The sequence below is a fragment of the Dama dama genome, chromosome 1 (genome assembly GCF_033118175.1).
Source record: "Dama dama isolate Ldn47 chromosome 1, ASM3311817v1, whole genome shotgun sequence".
NCBI lineage: Eukaryota > Metazoa > Chordata > Mammalia > Artiodactyla > Cervidae > Dama > Dama dama.
The window spans coordinates 9,907,581-9,920,107 of NC_083681.1; positions in this window are offsets into that span (position 1 = coordinate 9,907,581).

A 12,527-nucleotide genomic window follows, 5' to 3' on the forward strand; every position below is an offset into this window, starting at 1 on the left:
CACGTTTATACAACCATTCTGCATTTCCTGTCTAGAGAAGATCCTTTAGCATTTGTTGAAGAGCTGGTTTGGTGGTGCTGAATTCTCTCAGCTTTTGCTTGTCTGTAAAGCTTTTGAATTCTCCTTCATATCTGAATGAGATCCTTGCTGGGTACAGTAATCTAGGTTGTAGGTTATTCTCTTTCATTACTTTAAGTATGTCCTGCCATTCCTTTCTGGCCTGAAGGGTTTCTATTGATAGATCAGCTGTTATCCTTATGGGAATCCCTTTGTGTGTTATTTGTTGTTTCTCCCTTGCTGCTTTTAATATTTGTTCTTTGTGTTTGATCTTTGTTTATTTGATTCATATGTGTCTCAGAGTGTTTCGTCTTGGGTTTATCCTATTTGGGACTCTCTGGGTTTCTTGGACCTGTGTAACTATTTCCTTCCCCATTTTAGGGAAGTTTTCAGCTATTATATCCTCGAGTATTTTCTCATGGCCTTTCTTTTTGTCTTCTTCTTCTGGGACTCCTATGATTTGAATGTTGGGGAATTTCACATTGTCCCAGAGGTCCCTGAGGTTGTCCTCATTTCTTTTGATTCTTTTTTCTTTTTTCCTCTCTGCTTCATTTATTTCCACCATTTTATCTTCTACCTCACTTACCCTATCTTCTGTCTCTGTTATTCTACTCTTGGTTCCCTCCAGAGTGTTTTTGATCTCATTTATTGCATTATTCATTTTTGATTGACTCTTTTTTATTTCTTCTAGGTCCTTATTAAACATTTCTTGCATCTTCTCAATCTTTGTCTCAAGGCTATTTATCTGTACCTCCATTTTGTTTTCAAGATTTTTGGATCATTTTTGTTATCATTATTCTAAATTCTTTTTCAGGTAGATTCCCTATCTCCTCTCTTTTGTTTGACTTGGTGGGCATTTTTCATGTCCTTTATCTGTTGGGTATTTCTCTGCCTTTCCATCTTGTTTAGATTGCTGTGTCTGGAGTGGGCTTTCTGTATTCTGGTGGCCTGTGGTTCCTTTTTATTGTGGAGGTTTCACCCAGTGGGTGGGGTTGGACGATTGGCTTGTCAAGGTTTCCTGGTTCGGGAAGCTTGCGTCGGTCTTCTGGTGCATGGAACTGGATTTCTTCTCTCTGGAGCACAATGGAGTGTCCAGTAATGAGTTTTGAGATGGTTCTATGTGTTAGCTGTGACTGGGCATCCTGTATGTTGATGCTCAGGGCTATGTTCCTGCGTTGTTGGAGAATTTGCATGGTATGTCTTGCTCTGGAACTTATTGGCTCTTGGGTGGTGGTTGGTTTCAGTGTAGGTATGGAGGCTTTTGGATGGTCTCTTATTACTTAATGTTCCATGTAGTCAGGAGTTTTCTGGTGTTCTCAGGTTTTGGGCTTAAATCTCCTGCATCTGGATTTCAGTTTTATTCTTCCAGTAGTCTCAAGACTTCTCCAACTATACAGCCCTGATAATAAAACTTCTAGGTTAATGGTGAAAAGATTCTCCACCGTGCGGGACACCCAGAGAGGTTCACAGAGTTACATGAAGAAGAGGAGAGGGAGGAGGGAGATAGAGATGAGTAGGAGGAGGAAAAGGGCGACTCAAGAGGAGAGAGACAGATCTATGCAGTTCTCTGTTCCCAAAGTGTTCTCTGTAGCCCAGACACCCACAGTGATTCACAGAATTGGATTGGGAAGAGAAGGGGAAAGGAGGAAATAGAGGTGTTGTGAGGTAGAAAACGGAGAGTCAAGATTGGGAGAGAGTAATCAACACACTCCTGAATAAAAATGGGAACTGAATATTGGATTCTTAAATGTCCAAAATTTATATAAAATACTGAAAAACAAAGATTAAAAATCTAGAGTAGAGGTTAGATTCTTAAAAATACAATATTAAAAACAAAAAGAAAAATTTTAGAAATATATATGAAGTTCAGTTTAAAAATAGGGCTTCTTTTTTTTTTGCAAGGTTATAGTGAAATGAAAATGAAAATTAAGGAGTAATTGAGGAGTAGTAATAGAGGACTTTAAAAGAAAATAAGAGAAAAAATAAAACAAGATAAAAAATTTTTTTCCTAATTAAAAAAAACAGTAAAAATATATGAAAATGAAAGTTAAGGAGTAATGGGGGAGTAACAGGGAATTTTAAAAGAAAATAAAAGAGAAAAAAATTTAAAAAGAAAAGAAAAGAAAAAAAATTTTTTTAATTAAAAAAAAAAAGTAAAATTATATCCAGGACTTTCTCTGGAGCTGTTGTGGTCAGTGTGGGTTCGGTTCAGTTTCAGATAGCCCCTCATTCCAGCTTACACTTCTTGATATCTATAGGCTCCTTCCGGTGTAGTCAGTGTTATCTACAGGGATTTTAATTTGTTGCACTGGTCCCTTCTGAAGCGGTTCCCTTTGTTTATTTGGCTTCTGTTTGCTAGTCTCTTCAGTGTCTAATTTCTGCCCTGACAGAGGCGGGTGGAGGTGGTCTCTTGTTTAGGTTCAGTTGTTCAGTCGCGCTGCGGGGAGGGAGGGGCGCTGCGGGGAGGGAGGGACGCTGCAGGCAGATATCACTGGCGTGTGTGGGGAGGACCCACAGTGTTCCGGCCACACTGGGTTTGCTCCTGCTCATGGGTGTGTGTTCTCCCCGTCTACACTGCTCAGGCTCCAGGCTGCTCTATATGGAGCATGCCCTGCGTTGCGTGCGGTTCCAGTTTTTGGGTCCTCCACAAAAGCACGGACTTGGTTGGGCCTGCGTTTTGTGCCTTCCCCAGCCCGAGCAGCTCAGGCAGCCAGGAGCTTGATGGGCTCACTCTCCCCGGGTGCAGTGCACCTTCTCCCCTCTGCGACCCCAGACTCAGCTTCCCCGAGTGCCAGTTGGGTGCGTGCATCTTGTGTCTATTCTCAGGAGCTGGCCTCTAGCTGCGACCCTCCTGGCGGATGTCGATCATCCAAAATCTCAGGAAGTCCTTGGTTAGAAACTGGAGGCCTGTTTGCAGTTTGGTAGAGGTGCCATCTCTGGGGCCGAGTTTGCCCCTTTCCCCTCCCCCCTGCCTCCTGCCTCTGGTGGGGGATGGGCCGGTCTGCCGCTGGCTAGCTTTTCTCTGGAATTGCTCAGTCCCTTTGTTCTGTGAACGGTTGGCAGTGTGTTCGGGCCAGTTAATTTTCTCTCTCTCTCTTGCTATCCCACAGTTTAAGTTGGTTTCTCACGATAGCTCCCTCTGATTGCCCTCAGGGCATTCGGGCCCGGTCCTTACCCTAAGCCATGTCGCCCGCTCCTCTCCGTTCCGCCCCCACTTGCTGGTGGCAGATGCGGGTGTCTGGGGTACTTTTCTGCTGGGAGTTGCTTTTAGGCATGTAATCTGTGGCTTTTATTTATTTTTCCTCCCAGTTAGGTTGCCCTCCGAGATTCGAAAACTTCCCCCAGACCCACCAGTGAGAGGGTTTCTGGTGTTTGGAAACTTCCTTTATTATGACTCCCATCCCGGGATAGGTGTCTGTCCCTAGCTCTTTTGTCTCTCTTTTTTGTATGTTTTATATTTTGTCCTACCTCCTTTCGAAGATGATGGGCTGCTTTTCTAGGAGCCTGATGTCTTCTGCTAGTGGTCAGAAATTGTTTTGTGAAGTTTGCTCAGAGTTCAATTGTTCTTTTGATGAATTTGTAGGGGAGAAAGTGGTCTCCCTGTCCTATTCCTCCACCATCTTGCCTCCTTCCCCCTCCAGAGTGTATTATACTAAGTCAAATAAGTCAGACAAAGAACTACATCCTTATGAGTGGAATACAGTAAATAAAAGAACCAGCAAACAAAACAAAATGTTATGATAATATACAAAGAGAGTTCCAGAAAAACATCTATTTCTGCTTTATTGACTATGTCAAAGCCTTCAACTGTGTAGATCACAATAAACTGTGGAAAATTCTGAAGGAGATGGGAATACCAGACCACCTGACCTGCCTCTTGAGAAACCTGTATGCAAGTCAAGAAGCCACAGTTAGAACTGGACGTGGAACAACAGACTGGTTCCAAATAGGAAAAGGAGTACGTCAAGGCTGTATATTGTCACCCTGCTTATTTAACTTATATGCAGAGTACATCATGAGAAACTCTGGGCTGGAAGAAGCATAAGCTGGAATTAAGATTGCTGGGAGAAATATCAATAACCTCAGATATGCAGATGACACCACCCTTATGGCAGAAAGTGAAAAGGAACTAAAAAGCTTCTTGATGAAAGTGAAAGAGGAGAGTGAAAAAGTTGGCTTAAAGCTCAACATTCAGAAAACTAGATGATGGCAACTGGTCCCATCACCACATGGGAAAGAGATGGGGAGACAGTGGAAACAGTGTCAGACTTTATTTTTTGGGGTTCCAAAATCACTGCAGATGGTGACTGCAGCCATGAAATTAAAAGACACTTACTCCTTGGAAGGAAAGTTATGACCAATCTAGATAGCATATTAAAAAGCAGAGACATTACTTTGCCAACAAAGGTCTATCTGGTCAAGGCTATGATTTTTCCAGTGGTCATGTATGGATGTGAGAGTTGGACTGTGAAGAAAGCTGAGCACCACAGAATTGATGCTTTTGAACTGTGGTGTTGGAGAAGACTCCTGAGAGTCCCTTGGACTGCAAGGAGATCCAACCAGTCCATCCTGAAGGAGATCAGTCCTGGGTGTTCATTGGAAGGACTGATGCTGAAGCTGAAACTCCAATACTTTGGCCACCTCATGTGAAGAGTTGACTCATTGGAAAAGACCCTGATGCTGGGAGGGATTGGGGGCAGGAGGAGAAGGGGATGACAGAGGATGAGAAGGCTGGATGACATCACAGACTCGATGGGCATGAGTTTGAGTAAACTCCGGTAGTTGGTGATGGATGGGGAGGCCTGGTGTGCTGAGGTTCATGGGATCACAAAGAGTTGGACACAACTGAGCGACTGAACTGAACTGAACTGATAGTAATATACTTACACAGACAGAGCAAACTGGTGACTGCCATAGGGGAGAACAATGGGCAGTTAGGGAAAATAAGTGAATAGGATTCAGAGAGGCAAGTTTCTTGTTATAACTCAAGCCACAAAGGTATAATATACAGCGTATGGAACATAGACAATAATAGTGTAATAATTGGGAGTTTCCCTGTTAACTCAGCAGTAAAGAACCTGCCTGCCAAGCAGGAGACCTGAGTTAGATCACTGGGTCAGGAAGATCCCCTGGAGATGGAAATGGCAACCCACTCCAGTATTCTTGCCTGGGAAATCCCATGGGTAGAAGAATCTGGCAGGTTATAGTCCATGATGCTGTAAAGAGTCACACATGACTTAATGACTAAAAAACAATTTGTTCAGTCCTTAAGTCATGTCGGACTCTTTGTGACCCCATGAACTGCAGCACACCAGGCTTCCCTGTCCTAAACCATCTCCTGAAGTTTGCCCAAATTCATGTCCATTGAGTCAGTGATGCCATTCAACCATCTCGTCCTCCATCATCCCCTTCTTCTCCCTTCACTCAATCTTTCCCAGCATCAGGGTCTTTTCCAGTGAGCTGGCTCTTTGCATCACGTGGCCAAAGAATTGGAGCTTCAGCTTCAGCATCAGTCCTTCCAATGAGTACTCAGGGTTGGTTTCCTTTAGGACTGATCAGTTTGATCTCCTGCACCCCTTTACCTAAGTCTAAATAAATTCCATTTTTTTTTCCTCAGTGGAAAAGGATGTTTTTTAAAGTCAGACATATCTGTGTTTGCATCCCAGCTCTGACCTGCATAGTAAATGTGTAACCTAGGGAGGGTAATTTAAACTCTATGGAGAAAATAATGCATATTCCATGGGCTAATTTATAATTTGAATTTAAATATGAAAGTGTGTTACAAGTATCTATAATTGCATCTGGTATATGGTATACAAGGAGGTAAATTAAAAAAATACTATTATTATTTTGTTGTGAGGACTTCATAAAACTTCAAAGTGCAATTAAAATTGAATCCTCACTTTATTCCATACAAGTCATTTTAAAGGAGAATTATGCTATATATACCCTGCAATGTCATTCATTAGTTATTGCCATGTTTAGGATGACAGACATTGATATTGAACAGTTGTGTGAAGGTACTGTTTTTCTTAATTGAAGTATAATTGGTGTATAAAGTTGTATTAGCTTCAAGTCTGTAACATAGCAATCTATCAAATATATTACAAAATGATGATCAAGGAAAGAACAGTAAATATCTGTCACCAAAAAAATTATTACAGTTATTGTTTTTTACAAACTGTGGAAAATTCTTAAAGAGATGGGAATACCAGACCACCTTTTCTGCCTCCTGAGAAACCTGTATGCAGGTCAAGAAGCAACAGTTATAACCAGACATGGAACAACAGACTGGTTCAAAGTTGGGAAAGGAGTACATCAAGGCTGTATATTGTCACCCTGCTGGTAAAGGGGTGTCAAAAGCAACTTCACTTATAACTTTTTAAGACAAATTGTTAATTAGTCATATTTAACTTTGGTTAAACTTCAATTGAATATATATAGTACATCTGTTTACTTAGAGGTCACTTTTTCAGCAGTCTCAAGATTCTTACAAAATCTGTTCATTTATCTTTGAATAAAAAAATCACTGATTTTTAAGTATGTTCTACAGGCTGTTTTGAAACTAGAGAGATAACAAAGAACCTATGGTCCCTACCTGCAGGGTATTTACAGTCTAATTGGAAGACAGATATGCAAACAACTCAAACTCAGCAGTAATTAGTAAAATGCTAATTAAATAAGATTTACACTCATCAGCTTGGCAAAAATTAAAATTTTGTATAATGCTGCCTGTTGGCAAGAATATGAGAATTCCAAATGTAGGAATCATGATGCAGTAATACCTAACATTGTATAATGGTGAATTTTGTTTTAGATATGTTAAACTTCAAATATCTGTGGAAACCCAAGTGAGGGTATCAGGTTGGAAGTTGGGTGCTCTCCAAAGGAATATAGCTTTAGGAGCTATACCTGAGTGCGACTCTAGAAGCCAAAACAAAAACAAACAAGCAACTAAACTATTAATAAAAGGTCTTGAGCAGAAAAGATTCAAAGCCTACAGATCCCATGGACTGTAGCCTACCAGGATCCCCATCCATGAGATTTACCAGGCAAGAGTGCTGGAGTGGGTTGCCATTTCCTTCTCCAGGGAACCTTCCCAACCCAGGGATGGAACCCAGGTCTCTCACATTGTAGGCAGATGCTTTACCATCTGAGCTACCAGGGAAGAGGTTAATAAAAGATCTTGAGCAGAAAAGATTCAAAGCCTGTTCTCTCAGAACATCCCACCCTCGCCTTCCAGCATTGAACAAGTATACTATCAAGGGTGAAACAGATCACCAGCCCAGGTTGGATGCATGCGACAAGTGCTCAGGGCTGGTGCACTGGGAAGACCCAGAGGGATGGGGTGGAGAGGGAGGCAGGAGGGGGGATAGGGATGGGGAACACATGTAAATCCATGGCTGATTCATGTCAACGTATGGCAAAAACCACTACAGTATTGTAAAGTAATTAGCCTCCAACTAATAAAAATAAATGGAAAAAAAGTATAAGAAGGAAGCATGATGAACTGAAAGAATAAAACTGCTTTTACGAAGGTTAAAAAAAAAAAAAAAAGATTCAAACCCTGGTCACTAAATGTCATGTCTGCAATGAATACTGGGTGAGACTGTTTATCTTGAGTTTTTACTACGCCAAACTAAAGAAGGGAATGTGATTGAATAAGGCAAAGTGTTGGACTGGTATCTGTTAATGAGATATGGAGCTCTGAGTCAGCTGACCCAGGTCCTGGGCAATCCTTATCCTGTTGCAGCTTTTCCTTTCTTTAGATTATGAACTCTGAAAATTTCACAGAATCTATAAATCCATCCCTAGAGCAAAATAGAAACACATTTCAGAGTGTCATTTCAGAGTGTTATAAATCCACTGATGGATCCCAGCTTAAAAATACTTGGAAAGATTAACTATGATTGTGACTTTTTTTTCTTTTTACCTAATCATATTTTTCCATAATCTATCGGTTAGTGGCAATGACGCTCACTGCAGTTGGTAGGAAAGGTGAAGCCGACATTAAGTTTAATTCCACTGTGGCAAAAGTTCACAGCAGTCCCAGACTGTCTCAGTAGGGTTTAAAGTAAAACAGAACTGACTGATACTGTTCTTGTTCTTGGAAATTGATATAAAAGAAACCTAAATTCTATTTTTTCACTTTTTCGTCTTTGTGGCTGTATGATACATTAGATTGCTGTTTATAAAGCTAAGCCATCTTCTGGACCCATTTTCAGAGGCCAAGTAGTATAGAAAGAGTGACAAAGAAACTGAATAGTGGCACTTGTGTGTCCTGGATAAGGAAATTAAATGCCTAGGAATTTACTCTCATGACCAGGTAGTGAGACAATAACCTCAACAACAAAACCTAAAGCCTTGGTAATGAATGGTGAAAACTAGACAGAAGTCCTGTCCTCCTTCATAAAATAATAAAAATTAATAATGGGAAAGAATGTTCAATCAAGTGAACTTGTCAGTCATTTACTATTATTTATACTACATTATTTTCCAGTTCAGTTTTAAGTGTAAAATAATGACTTTTCCACCTTTTTTCCCTTGGAGTTCAGGACATTTACTTCTGACATTATCTTTTTTACATAGTTTCCCTTCACCTATCTATTTAAAAAAAAGTTGTAAGATAGAGTGAAAATAGCACTAGAAGTAAATCAGAGTATCTGGGAACAAATCCTACACCTGGTAACACTTGGGTATCTTGGACCAAGTCCAATAAACTGAGGACAATACTTTCCCTGTCTATCTGATAAGGCTACTACAAGGATTCAATGAGGTAAAGTACTCAAAGCATTTTTGTCAAATTTGGCTCAAATTTTCAAGGAAGAAACTATTGCTTAGACAAATTAGCTTTTTTGGTAATGACCACGAGGATAAACTGCTTAAAGGGTGTGTGCGAGAGAGAGTGGAATGTGAGATACTGCCTGCATCCTCAAGGGACCAGCTGGATTAAGTTTAGATGGTTGCTGAACCACGTTATAAAGAGGGAGTACCCTAATAATCGCTGGGCTTTATTTTGCAAAGCATTGTTTACAAATTTGAGGTCACAGTTGGGTTGTTTGACACAACAGCAGAAATACAAAAGGCAGGGAGAAGGAAAGAGGGAAACCCTAATGTTTGGTCATTAAATAAGGGACGTGGATGAAAAAAAAATTAAATGGGGAATTGTATTAAACTGTTTGCTCTGTGGCGTGAGACGTGAACTCTTTTCTTAGTCCCATGTGGAACCTTTTCCTCACTTTAAATTAAAAAAATATATATTTTTCTTTAATTAGTGGAAAATTGCTTCACAATTTTGTATTGGTTTCTGCTGTACAACAATGCGAATCGCAGTCATTTGTTGTTGTTTAGTCACTAAGTCATGTCCATCTCTTTGAGACCCCATGGACTGCAGCACGCCAGGCTTCCTGTTCTTCACTATCTCCAGGAGTTTCCTCAAACTCATGTCCATTGAGTCGGTGATGCCATCCAACCAGCTCATCCTCTATTGTCTGCCTCTCTTTCTGCCCTCCATCTTTGCCATCATCAGGGCCTTTTCCCTCCTTCCCTCCCCCCATCCCACCCATCTAGGTCATCTTCATTACAATCTCTCTCTGGCTCAGCGTTTCAGGAAGGAGGCTTGCATGGGCGGGGTGGGGGGCGATAGCTGGTGGTGGTGAGGGGTGGGGTTGGGGGGAAAATGCAAAGCCCTGAGTTCTGCTTCAAGGCTGAGACAGAACTAAACCAGAGACTGCCCCCTGGAGGGCAGCCAGATAAGAGCTACATGGGGATTAGCAGAAAGAAAAAGAACTCAGAAGTCCATAAACATGACTGATTACTTTATTGTTGTAACCAGCCAACTCCTGAGTCTGACAGAAAACAACAACTTAGTATCCCAGAAAAAGGAGGAGTGACTGTGTTATCATCTGTGGTCTTTCAACTCCTCACCATAGTTACGGTAACAGTTTAGCTCTTTAAATCTCCATGGGCGGGGGACGCATTCAGTGAGCTCTATTTCCGTCATTAAACTTTATTGTTCCTCCAAATCTTCTCTCTACCAAAATACATCTCACCTAAACCTTAGAATTAACCTTATAGAAACCACTTCCTCTCCTCACTGTAATTAGTTATGCATTCCAACACACCATAGCAGTAAGCATCTTTCTTTAATAAGAAAAAGCACCATGAATCTATGGAGTCAGTTTAAAATAAACAACTACGTAAGCATGTTAAAAAAACTCATCTGTGAAGGCCCTTGAAATATTTTGAATTTTTTTTGAGAATATATTTGAGTCCATTTTTGATTATTCACCACTTTCTTCACAGAATATCTAAGTTTATCACCATGCATTCAGAGTTGGTGCTTGTTTTTATTTCAGCATGCCGAATAGAAGTCTTTGACTAGATGAATCAGCAGCATGAAGCATCTTTGTGTGGCTTAACGCGAATTTATGATCCCATGGGTTCCTTGGGGCAGCAGTCAGGACTCAGATGAGAGAGGCACTCTGCTCAGTGTCTCCCTAGAGGAAGTCAAGGGATTAGCGGGGGCTGCAATTTCCTCTGGGTCTCAGGACCTCATGCAACATCTTGCACACATCTTTAAGAACATGGTTATTGAAATATTTCCTTTCTATTAGGCTTACGAACCAGAAATGCAAGTTGGCGAACTTTTGGATTTTTACAAAGACTGAGGGACCCTTGGATTTAGAGTGTAAGATCTGGGAGAACCTAAACATACTGCAGTGTGAGGGACAGACAGTACTGCTCAGTAAGGAACTGTCACCTACAACTGTCAACATGCCCTCATTGAGAGACACCCTGTGTTCTACTGAGATGGCAGAGGCTCAGAGATACACTGAAAGAGAATCCCAACTTCTTTGACTCATCCGTATGAAAGACTCCGAAGATTAAGCTACTGTGGTTGTTATGCCACCTTGTTTCACTCTACAGGTGATGAACAGGGAATGACGTAGGACAGTACCCAATCTACTGAGGTCAATCATACAATCATGAGCTTATGATGCTGGTTCATTCATCAGGGCAATCAGATATGCCAAGATATATGTCTACTATTACTACCAAATGAATCAGAAACTAGGCATTATTAACCAGTTGTTTTTTAAATGTTGACTGAGTTTCTACTTTCTACTATTAAAACATTGAAAGTGAAAGTCATTCAGGCGTGTCCAACTCTTTGCAAGCCCATGGACTACACAATCCATGGGACTCTCCAGGTCAGAATACTGGAGTGGGTAGCCTTTCCCTTATCTAGGGGATCTTCCCAATCCATGGATCAAACCGAAGTCTCCCACATTGCAGGCAGATTCTTTACCAACTGAGCTACAAGGGAAGCCCATTGAATAACAGATAAAATATTAAAGATGGGTGTTTGGGAGAGAATGGATACATGTATATATATGGCTGAGTTCTGTTGCTGTTCGCCTGAAACCCACAATATTATTAATCGCTATACCCTAGTGCAGAATGAAAAGCTTAAAGTTTGAAAAAAAAGAAACTGTTAAAGATTAAAGACTCATAAGGACAGTAATTTCTTGATTGCTGACAAAAGAATACCAAATGCAAATAGATTTTGACAGATTGTTTGTTCGACCTTGCTATCCAGGGTGAGCAGGAAAGAGTTCTTTGACAATTATCAGTAACCAGTACGTAGGATGTAGGAGAGCACTCACACTGCATAATTGCCATCTGAGATATTTAAAAGGCTCTCACATATTTTTTCTCTATGCATTGTAATTGTAATTACAGTGACTCAATAAATGTGAGAGCTATAATACTATCAAATATCATTGTATACTATGTGGATGATAGGTGATGAATCTGTTATTAAAGCAACTTTAATTGCCCGTTTAAGTACATGTCTTGATAGTGAAAATATAATATAGATTAATAGGATTAACTAAGATCCAAACACAGAAAGAGATTTATATTCTTGATCAATTTAATTATTGTGGTTTGGGAAGCACAGTGCCCCAGAAACAAAGAGCATTACTCTTAATCTATTATGCATGACTTCTTCTTCAGAAAAAAATCCTTTTTCACAATACATATTTTCATTGATTCTTATCAATTGTTGCTGAGGCTTTAAAAGTAATCGATTGAATGTCTTTAAAGTTTGGTCAAAAATTCCAGGATGAGTTGAAAATTTTTGGTTCACTAAATTATTTCTAGATTTTTAAGGTATTTAGATATTGGTATTTCTGATTTTATCAGAAGTGCTTATCAGACTCTTTAAAACCTGAAGTTACACTAACTTTTCTTACAGTTTAAGTAAATGCCTAATTAGATCCAAGATCTTGATATTAAATACCACAAAGTTTCTCACTGGACTTCTCTGATACCCATTGAATTTACAAGTTCTACTGATGCTATAATAGATAGTGAAGACTATACATCCAAATGCTAACAAGCAATGCATATGGGCAGTTACACCTTGAAAATATGGAATTGACTGGCAGTTCTCCTGTGAGATC